Genomic DNA, 12,607 nt, shown 5'->3' with positions numbered 1-12,607 from the left:
CATTATAACTCTACCTGGTAGTAAACATTATAACTCTACCTGGTGGGGCTGGTAGTAAACATTATGACTCTACCTGGTAGTTAACATTATAACTCTACCTGGTAGTAAACATTATAACTCTACCTGGTAGTAAACATTATAACTCTACCTGGTAGTAAACATTATAACTCTACCTGGTGGGGCTGGTAGTAAACATTATGACTCTACCTGGTAGTAAACATTATAACTCTACCTGGTAGTAAACATTATAACTCTACCTGGTAGTAAACATTATAACTCTACCTGGTGGGGCTGGTAGTAAACATTATGACTCTACCTGGTAGTAAACATTATAACTCTACCTGGTAGTAAACATTATAACTCTACCTGGTAGTAAACATTATAACTCTACCTGGTAGTAAACATTATAACTCTACCTGGTAGTAAACATTATAACTCTACCTGGTAGTAAACATTATAACTCTACCTGGTAGTAAACATTATAACTCTACCTGGTAGTAAACATTATAACTCTACCTGGTAGTAAACATTATAACTCTACCTGGTGGGGCTGGTAGTAAACATTATGACTCTACCTGGTAGTAAACATTATAACTCTACCTGGTGGGGCTGGTAGTAAACATTATGACTCTACCTGGTAGTAAACATTATAACTCTACCTGGTAGTAAACATTATAACTCTACCTGGTAGTAAACATTATAACTCTACCTGGTAGTAAACATTATAACTCTACCTGGTAGTAAACATTATAACTCTACCTGGTAGTAAACATTATAACTCTACCTGGTAGTAAACATTATAACTCTACCTGGTAGTAAACATTATAACTCTACCTGGTAGTAAACATTATAACTCTACCTGGTAGTAAACATTATAACTCTACCTGGTAGTAAACATTATAACTCTACCTGGTAGTAAACATTATAACTCTACCTGGTAGTAAACATTATAACTCTACCTGGTAGTAAACATTATAACTCTACCTGGTAGTAAACATTATAACTCTACCTGGTAGTAAACATTATAACTCTACCTGGTAGTAAACATTATAACTCTACCTGGTAGTAAACATTATAACTCTAAACATTATACCTGGTAGTAAACATTATAACTCTACCTGGTAGTAAACATTATAACTCTACCTGGTAGTAAACATTATAACTCTACCTGGTAGTAAACATTATAACTCTACCTGGTAGTAAACATTATAACTCTACCTGGTAGTAAACATTATAACTCTACCTGGTAGTAAACATTATAACTCTGCCTGGTAGTAAACATTATAACTCTACCTGGTAGTAAACATTATAACTCTACCTGGTAGTAAACATTATAACTCTACCTGGTAGTAAACATTATAACTCTACCTGGTAGTAAACATTATAACTCTACCTGGTAGTAAACATTATAACTCTACCTGGTAGTAAACATTATGACTCTACCTGGTAGTAAACATTATAACTCTACCTGGTAGTAAACATTATAACTCTACCTGGTAGTAAACATTATAACTCTACCTGGTGGGGCTGGTAGTAAACATTATGACTCTACCTGGTAGTAAACATTATAACTCTACCTGGTAGTAAACATTATAACTCTACCTGGTAGTAAACATTATAACTCTGCCTGGTAGTAAACATTATAACTCTACCTGGTAGTAAACATTATAACTCTACCTGGTAGTAAACATTATAACTCTACCTGGTAGTAAACATTATAACTCTACCTGGTAGTAAACATTATAACTCTACCTGGTAGTAAACATTATAACTCTACCTGGTAGTAAACATTATAACTCTACCTGGTAGTAAACATTATAACTCTACCTGGTAGTAAACATTATAACTCTACCTGGTAGTAAACATTATAACTCTACCTGGTAGTAAACATTATAACTCTACCTGGTAGTAAACATTATAACTCTACCTGGTAGTAAACATTATAACTCTACCTGGTAGTAAACATTATAACTCTGCCTGGTAGTAAACATTATAACTCTACCTGGATGTAAACATTATAACTCTACCTGGATGTAAACATTATAACTCTACCTGGTAGTAAACATTATAACTCTACCTGGTAGTAAACATTATAACTCTACCTGGTAGTAAACATTATAACTCTACCTGGTAGTAAACATTATAACTCTACCTGGTAGTAAACATTATAACTCTACCTAACTCTACCTGGGGCTGGTAGTAAACATTATGACTCTACCTGGTAGTAAACATTATAACTCTACCTGGTAGTAAACATTATAACTCTACCTGGTAGTAAACATTATAACTCTACCTGGTAGTAAACATTATAACTCTACCTGGTAGTAAACATTATAACTCTGCCTGGTAGTAAACATTATAACTCTACCTGGTAGTAAACATTATAACTCTACCTGGTAGTAAACATTATAACTCTACCTGGTAGTAAACATTATAACTCTACCTGGTAGTAAACATTATGACTCTACCTGTAGTAAACATTATAACTCTACCTGGTAGTAAACATTATAACTCTACCTGGTAGTAAACATTATAACTCTACCTGGTAGTAAACATTATAACTCTACCTGGTAGTAAACATTATAACTCTACCTGGTAGTAAACATTATAACTCTACCTGGTAGTAAACATTATAACTCTACCTGGTAGTAAACATTATAACTCTACCTGGTAGTAAACATTATAACTCTACCTGGTAGTAAACATTATAACTCTACCTGGTAGTAAACATTATAACTCTACCTGGTAGTAAACATTATAACTCTACCTGGTAGTAAACATTATAACTCTACCTGGTAGTAAACATTATAACTCTACCTGGATGTAAACATTATAACTCTACCTGGTAGTAAACATTATAACTCTACCTGGTAGTAAACATTATAACTCTACCTGGTAGTAAACATTATAACTCTACCTGGTAGTAAACATTATAACTCTACCTGGTAGTAAACATTATAACTCTGCCTGGTAGTAAACATTATAACTCTACCTGGATGTAAACATTATAACTCTACCTGGTAGTAAACATTATAACTCTACCTGGTAGTAAACATTATAACTCTACCTGGTAGTAAACATTATAACTCTACCTGGTGGGGCTGGTAGTAAACATTATGACTCTACCTGGTAGTAAACATTATAACTCTACCTGGTAGTAAACATTATAACTCTACCTGGTAGTAAACATTATAACTCTACCTGGTGGGGCTGGTAGTAAACATTATGACTCTACCTGGTAGTAAACATTATAACTCTACCTGGTAGTAAACATTATAACTCTACCTGGTAGTAAACATTATAACTCTACCTGGTAGTAAACATTATAACTCTGCCTGGATGTAAACATTATAACTCTACCTGGTAGTAAACATTATAACTCTACCTGGTAGTAAACATTATAACTCTACCTGGTAGTAAACATTATAACTCTACCTGGTAGTAAACATTATAACTCTACCTGGTAGTAAACATTATAACTCTACCTGGTAGTAAACATTATAACTCTACCTGGTAGTAAACATTATAACTCTACCTGGTGGGGCTGGTAGTAAACATTATGACTCTACCTGGTAGTAAACATTATAACTCTACCTGGTAGTAAACATTATAACTCTACCTGGTAGTAAACATTATAACTCTACCTGGTAGTAAACATTATAACTCTACCTGGTAGTAAACATTATAACTCTACCTGGTAGTAAACATTATAACTCTGCCTGGTAGTAAACATTATAACTCTACCTGGATGTAAACATTATAACTCTACCTGGTAGTAAACATTATAACTCTACCTGGTAGTAAACATTATAACTCTACCTGGTAGTAAACATTATAACTCTACCTGGTGGGGCTGGTAGTAAACATTATGACTCTACCTGGTAGTAAACATTATAACTCTACCTGGTAGTAAACATTATAACTCTACCTGGTAGTAAACATTATAACTCTACCTGGTAGTAAACATTATAACTCTGCCTGGTAGTAAACATTATAACTCTATCTGGTAGTAAACATTATAACTCTAGGTAGTAAACATTATAACTCTACCTGGTAGTAAACATTATAACTCTACCTGGTAGTAAACATTATGACTCTACCTGGTAGTAAACATTATGACTCTACCAGGTAGTAAACATTATAACTCTACCTGGAAGTAAACATTATGACTCTACCTGGTAGTAAACATTATAACTCTACCTGGTAGTAAGGATTATAACTCTACCTGGTAGTAAACATTATAACTCTACCTGGTAGTAAACATTATGACTCTATCTGGTACAAATCTATAAGGCTATACCTGGTAGTAAACATTATAACTCTACCTGGTAGTAAACATTATAACTCTACCTGGTGGGGCAGGAGAAGGTTCCGGATCAAAACAGTCCAAAACTGAGAGGTTCTGGGTCCTGTTGTGGCAGGAAGGCTCAAATGAAGCACAGATTCTACCTCTACCAGGTATTATAAGGAGAGGAAGTGTACCTTGGTGTGGCTGGTAGGGTTGTCCAATAGAAAGGTAGCCTTCATGGCCTCGGGTAGGCACAGGCCCCGTACAGAGACTGGGCGTAATAACAGCCTGTACTCCTCCACCTCGGGGTGTAGCTGGGTCAGCTGCTATAGCACTCTGCTGCGTTGGTGAAGTCCTGCATCTGAGTAGACCAGCAGAGACAGGGCTGCCCGTGACTGGGAGGAGGAGGAGAAGGTAGAGGAGGAGGAGAATAAGAAGATTACGGACTCCATTCAATCCATATCGCCCAAGTTCAGCACTATATGGCGATTGACATTTAAAGGTAATGTTCCCACATTACATGAGACTACAGTCATGGTAAACGCTGCATAGGCCCTCTCCTATTCTCGCGATACACCAAGTCACTTGGCTCTGTCATAACCTCACATGGTCTCTCCTATCATTGCTATGCAGTGACACACAATTAATCTTCTCCTTTCCCCCTTCTGATGACCAGGTGGCGAATCGCATCTCTGCATGTCTGGCAGACATATCAGTGTGGATGGGATCACCACCTCAAGCTGAACCTCGGCAAGACGGAGCTGCTCTTCCTCCCGGGAAGGACTGCCCTCCATGATCTCGCCATCACGGTTGACAACTCCATTGTGTCCTCCTCCCAGAGCGATCCTGGACAACAGTCGTTCTCAACTAACATCAAGGCGGTGGCCCGTTCCTGTAGGTTCATGCTCTACAACATCCGCATGAGACGACCCCGCCTCACACAGGAAGCGGCGCAGGTCCTAATCCAGGCACTTGTCATCTCCCGTCTGGATTACTGCAACTCGCTGTTGGCTGGGCTCCCTGCCTGTGCCATTAAACCCCTACAACTCATCCAGAATGCCGCAGCCCGTCTGGTGTTCAACCTTCCCAAGTTCTCTCACGTCACCCCGCCTCCTCCGCTCTCTCCACTGGCTTCCAGTTGAAGCTCGCATCCGCTACAAGACCATGTTGCTTGCCTACGGAGCTGTGAGGGGAACGGCACCTCAGTACCTCCAGGCTCTGATCAGGCCCTACACCCAAACAAGGGCACTGCGTTCATCCACCTCTGGCCTGCTCGCCTCCCTACCACTGAGGAAGTACAGTTCCCGCTCAGCCCAGTCTAAACTGTTCGCTGCTCTGGCCCCCCAATGGTGGAACAAACTCCCTCACGACGCCAGGACAGCGGAGTCAATCACCACCTTCCGGAGACACCTGAAACCCCACCTCTTTAAGGAATACCTAGGATAGGATAAGTAATCCTCCCCACCCCCCCCCCTTTAAGATTTAGATGCACTATTGTAAAGTGACTGTTCCACTGGATGCCGTAAAGTGAATGCACCAATTTGTAAGTCGCTCTGGATAAGAGCGTCTGCTAAATGACTTAAATGTAAATGTAAATATATTGGCTAAAGGTCATCGAAAATTACCTTTAAAATTTAAAGAACGCTATAGCGATTAACTTTGCCAATACGGATTGAATCGAGCCCTAGATGTATTGTCCAATGAAATAGTCTGAGGGACAGTCTGTTTGTGCTATCATCACAAGCTATCATGACAAGCTATCATGACAAGCTATCATCACAAGCTATCATCACAAGCTATCATGACAAGCTATCATGACAAGCTATCATCACAAGCTATCATCACAAGCTATCATGACAAGCTATCATCACAAGCTATCATCACAAGCTATCATCACAAGCTATCATCACAAGCTATCATCACAAGCTATCATCACAAGCTATCATCACAAGCTATCATCACAAGCTAAACATGCCGGTGACAGCAATGGAGTTGGCAATAGCACAAACTGATCTGGGAGCAGGCTATAGAAGGAGACGATAGATCTGGGGCCAGGCTATAGGAGACAACAGACCTGGGACCAGGCTATAGGAGACAACAGACCTGGGACCAGGCTATAGAAGGAGAAAACAGATCTGAGACCAGGCTATAGAAGGAGACAACAGATCTGGGACCAGGCTATAGAAGGAGACAACAGATCTGAGACCAGGCTATAGAAGGAGACAACAGATCTGGGACCAGGCTATAGAAGGAGACAACAGATCTGGGACCAGGCTATAGAAGGAGACAACAGACCTGGGACCAGGCTATAGAAGGAGACAACATATCTGGGACCAGGCTATAGAAGGAGACAACAGATCTGGGACCAGGCTAGAGGAGGAGACAACAGATCTGGGACCAGGCTATAGAAGGAGACAACAGATCTGGGACCAGGCTACAGAAGGAGACAACAGATCTGGGACCAGGCTATAGAAGGAGACAACAGATCTGGGACCAGGCTATAGAAGGAGACAACAGATCTGGGACCAGGCTAGAGATCTGGGACCAGGCTACAGAAGGAGACAACAGATCTGGGACCAGGCTATAGAAGGAGACAACAGATCTGAGACCAGGCTATAGAAGGAGAAAACAGACCTGGGACCAGGCTATAGAAGGACACACACACACACACACACACACACACACACACACACACACACACACACACACACACACACACACACACACACACACACACACACACACACACACACACACACACACACACACACACACACACACACTACCTTCATCTGTTTCTGCAGTTCATTGCTGAGGATGTGGACAGCCTCTCCATACCGCCCATCTTTGATCTATAGGAGAACAGAGTTAGCAGCTAGTTATAAAATAATACATTAGCTATCTAGCTAGCTATGTTGTCACACACTAGGCTATAGCATGAGCCTTGAAATTGAAGGGTCTGTCAGGCTAGCTTAATCAAAGTTAGCTAGCCTGCTATAGCCCCAATTTGTGACATTCGTATTGTGACGTTAGCTAGCTTGAATTCGCTAAATAATCAACATGATAACTTGATAAAATACCACAAGTTAAAATAACCCGTTTCATTATCAGCTAGCTTGCTATCATGGCAAGCGTTGGTATCTATGGTATGTAAACGTTAGCTATGCAAGCGACCAACTTCTCACCATTTTGTAGACAGTGGCGGTGTATTCGCCGTCTTTAATCGTTGTCAGTGTCATGATTTTTGCCGCTAAATCTACAGTTCTCAAAGGTAAGACTATTTTCACGCGAAAAACGATTTCCGATTTACCAATAATCCCAATTAGTGCACCATGTTTAGGCGTTATTTACTTTTCTACACGTTCAACGCACAGGAAGTGTTACTTAGCAACCGTACAGGAAACGGAAACCCCCGACGTCGAATAACTTTAAAACAACCAATGAGGAGCGTCTGTTATGAGGTATTACCATAGAGATTGACAGAGACCTTTAGTGGCCAAAAGGCTGTTTTAGTATGGGCAGCACCATTGAAGGCTTCCACCATTCTTCTGCCATTTTAAAGTAGTCAAGTGGGTGGGGATTCCTATGGGTTGTAGCACAGACTATTCATTATATTGACCAGAATTTAAAGTGGCTGATCTAACAATGAAAATAAATGTGTTAAAGGCAGTGGGAGGAGGCAAGATCAGGTAGAACCATTCTAGACAATGAGAGGGCAGATTTGTGTGTGAATAACAGGCACAACTTCGATATAATGTGTTTTTTTTCCCTCAAAGTTATCTGGATGTCACATGACCCTTTTATGTCAGTACACTCGTAACAACCTAAGCCTTAGGAAACTTATATTCCATCAAATAAACCACACATAAAGATGAGTCCTCTATCTATTTCTGTGTGTAGGACACTTTTCCTGCAAAGAACATTTTCCAATTTTCTAATAAATGGAAAACACCAGTTGATGAGATTTAATGCTGCCCACCCCTTCCGTATCATGACAAGGTATGTTGAGATATATATATATATAATTAAAAGCTCTATAGAAGTTTTAATACATTATTATTATTATTATTATTATTAGGTTGTGGTGGACTGTCATAATCACTGTAGTTAGTATACAAACTAAAAGTGTGCATACTTCCACCTGGAGGGTGTTGTCTGAACAGGTATAAAGACCAGGATGGTGATTTACTGCCACCTGGAGGGTGTTGTCTGAACAGGTATAAAGACCAGGATGGTGATTTACTGCCCCCTGGAGGGTGTTGTCTGAACAGGTATAAAGACAAGGTTGGGGATTTACTGCCCCCTGGAGGGTGTTGTCTGAACAGGTATAAAGACAAGGTTGGTGATTTACTGCCCCCTGGAGGGTGTTGTCTGAACAGGTATAAAGACAAGGTTGGTGATTTACTGCCCCCTGGAGGGTGTTGTCTGAACAGGTATAAAGACACGGTTGGTGATTTACTGCCCCCTGGAGGGTGTTGTCTGAACAGGTATAAAGACAAGGTTGGTGATTTACTGCCCCCTGGAGTGTGTCTGTTGTCTCTATCATTCTCTATGGTATGTACCTGCTTCAGGCAAGGCATGTGTATGAACAGCTGGCTTCTGAAGAAGCCACCCAAGGATACACCTCAGGGAAAGCGTTTAATTTCCTGATGATTATACAGGTACAAATCATAGACCCATAGGACAAACTGGAACTGATTCTGAATGTAACCCACCTTCCACAATATCATTAAAACACGTATCCTCAGACTACCATACGGTTTATTTGATTGACTAATTACACAATAAAATATATTATCCTCTGATTGGGCCCAGTCTATGTGGTTTGCACTCACAGTAACAACAGGCCCACATCTATACTACTGACAGGTCACTCACAGTAACAACAGTTCTACATCTATACTATTGACAGGTCACTCACAGTAACAACAGTTCTACATCTATACTATTGACAGGTCACTCACAGTAACAACAGTTCTACATCTATACTATTGACAGGTCACTCACAGTAACAACAGTTCTACATCTATACTACTGACAGGTCACTCACAGTAACAACAGTTCTACATCTATACTATTGACAGGTCACTCACAGTAACAACAGGCCTACATCTATACTATTGACAGGTCACTCACAGTAACAACAGGCTTACATCTATACTATTGACAGGTCACTCACAGTAACAACAGTTCTACATCTATACTACTGACAGGTAACTCACAGTAACAACAGGCTTACATCTATACTATTGACAGGTCACTCACAGTAACAACAGTTCTACATCTATACTACTGACAGGTCACTCACAGTAACAACAGTTCTACATCTATACTATTGACAGGTCACTCACAGTAACAACAGGCTTACATCTATACTATTGACAGGTCACTCACAGTAACAACAGGCTTACATCTATACTATTGACAGGTCACTCACAGTAACAACAGTTCTACATCTATACTATTGACAGGTCACTCACAGTAACAACAGGCCTACATCTATACTATTGACAGGTCACTCACAGTAACAACAGTTCTACATCTATACTATTGACAGGTCACTCACAGTAACAACAGGCTTACATCTATACTATGACAGGTCACTCACAGACAGGCTTACATCTATACTATTGACAGGTCACTCACAGTAACAACAGTTCTACATCTATACTATTGACAGGTCACTCACAGTAACAACAGTTCTACATCTATACTATTGACAGGTCACTCACAGTAACAACAGTTCTACATCTATACTACTGACAGGTCACTCACAGTAACAGTTCTACATCTATACTACTGACAGGTCACTCACAGTAACAACAGTTCTACATCTATACTATTGACAGGTCACTCACAGTAACAACAGGCTTACATCTATACTATTGACAGGTCACTCACAGTAACAACAGTTCTACATCTATACTACTGACAGGTCACTCACAGTAACAACAGGCTTACATCTATACTACTGACAGGTCACTCACAGTAACAACAGTTCTACATCTATACTACTGACAGGTCACTCACAGTAACAACAGTTCTACATCTATACTATTGACAGGTCACTCACAGTAACAACAGTTCTACATCTATACTATTGACAGGTCACTCACAGTAACAACAGGCTTACATCTATACTATTGACAGGTCACTCACAGTAACAACAGTTCTACATCTATACTATTGACAGGTCACTCACAGTAACAACAGTTCTACATCTATACTACTGACAGGTCACTCACAGTAACAACAGGCCTACATCTATACTACTGACAGGTCACTCACAGTAACAACAGGCCTACATCTATACTACTGACAGGTCACTCACAGTAACAACAGTTCTACATCTATACTACTGACAGGTCACTCACAGTAACAACAGGCCTACATCTATACTATTGACAAGTTACTCACAGTAACAACAGGCTTACATCTATACTATTGACAGGTCACTCACAGTAACAACAGTTCTACATCTATACTACTGACAGGTCACTCACAGTAACAACAGTTCTACATCTATACTATTGACAGGTCACTCACAGTAACAACAGGCCTACATCTATACTACTGACAGGTCACTCACAGTAACAACAGGCCTACATCTATACTACTGACAGGTCACTCACAGTAACAACAGTTCTACATCTATACTATTGACAGGTCACTCACAGTAACAACAGTTCTACATCTATACAACCAACATCCCAAATGGGACAAAGTTCATCAGAGAAACAGTGATGTCAGTGTAGATCAGTGAGAGCGGTCGAGGCAGATATCCAATTAAATGAGGGTTTAAATCAAATCAAATCAAAGATCATTTGTCACGTGCGCCGAATACAACAGGTGTAGTAGACCATACAGTGAAATGCTGAATACAACAGGTGTAGTAGACCTTACAGTGAAATGCTGAATACAACAGGTGTAGTAGACCTTACAGTGAAATGCTGAATACAACAGGTGTAGTAGACCTTACAGTGAAATGCTGAATACAACAGGTGTAGTAGACCTTACAGTGAAATGCTGAATACAACAGGTGTAGTAGACCTTACAGTGAAATGCTGAATACAACAGGTGTAGTAGACCTTACAATGAAATGCTGAATTCAACAGGTGTAGTAGACCTTACAGTGAAATGCTGAATACAACAGGTGTAGTAGACCTTACAGTGAAATGCTGAATACAACAGGTGTAGTAGACCTTACAGTGAAATGCTGAATACAACAGGTGTAGTAGACCTTACAGTGAAATGCTGAATACAACAGGTGTAGTAGACCTTACAGTGAAATGCTGAATACAACAGGTGTAGTAGACCTTACAGTGAAATGCTGAATACAACAGACCTTACAGTGAAATGCTGAATACAACAGGTGTAGTAGACCTTACAGTGAAATGCTGAATACAACAGGTGTAGTAGACCTTACAGTGAAATGCTGAATACAACAGGTGTAGTAGACCTTACAGTGAAATGCTGAATACAACAGAAGTGAAACAACAGGTGTAGTAGACCTTACAGTGAAATGCTGAATACAACAGGTGTAGTAGACCTTACAGTGAAATGCTGAATACAACAGGTGTAGAATAGACCTTACAGTGAAATGCTGAATACAACAGGTGTAGTAGACCTTACAGTGAAATGCTGAATACAACAGGTGTAGTAGACCTTACAGTGAAATGCTGAATACAACAGGTGTAGTAGACCTTACAGTGAAATGCTGAATACAACAGGTGTAGTAGACCTTACAGTGAAATGCTGAATACAACAGGTGTAGTAGACCTTACAGTGAAATGCTGAATACAACAGGTGTAGTAGACCTTACAGTGAAATGCTGAATACAACAGGTGTAGTAGACCTTACAGTGAAATGCTGAATACAACAGGTGTAGTAGACCTTACAGTGAAATGCTGAATACAACAGGTGTAGTAGACCTTACAGTGAAATGCTGAATACAACAGGTGTAGTAGACCTTGCAGTGAAATGCTTACTTAACAGGCTCTAACCAACAGTGCAAAAAAAGGTATTAGGTGAACAATAGGTAAGTAAAGAAATAAAACAACAGTAAAAAGACAGGCTATATACAGTAGCGAGGCTACATACAGACACCAGGCTGATTGAGGTAGTACAGTGCCTTGCGAAAGTATTCGGCCCTGTCAGGACCCGGTTACGAACCCAGGTCTCTGGAGTGAGAAACAGTCACTTAACCAACTGAGCCACGAATAGTCGGCAGAACCCAGAAGATGAGGCAGACACAGCAGTACTTGAGACGGTGTATTTAATGAAGTAAAAAGTGAAGTCCTTCAGGAAAACATGTAACTC

At 40.0% G+C, this 12,607-nt stretch overlaps 1 pseudogene; it reads right to left on the bottom strand.

The window, feature by feature from the left end:
• Positions 1–7,686, bottom strand: part of LOC124018614 — a 53,380-nt pseudogene extending 45,694 nt beyond the window's left edge.
• Between the last annotated feature and the right edge of the window lie 4,921 nt (positions 7,687–12,607).

This window comes from Oncorhynchus gorbuscha, unplaced genomic scaffold, assembly GCF_021184085.1.
Source record: "Oncorhynchus gorbuscha isolate QuinsamMale2020 ecotype Even-year unplaced genomic scaffold, OgorEven_v1.0 Un_scaffold_551, whole genome shotgun sequence".
NCBI lineage: Eukaryota > Metazoa > Chordata > Actinopteri > Salmoniformes > Salmonidae > Oncorhynchus > Oncorhynchus gorbuscha.
The sequence above is the reverse complement of the archived record's forward strand: the minus strand, read 5'-3'. Positions and strand labels throughout refer to the sequence as shown.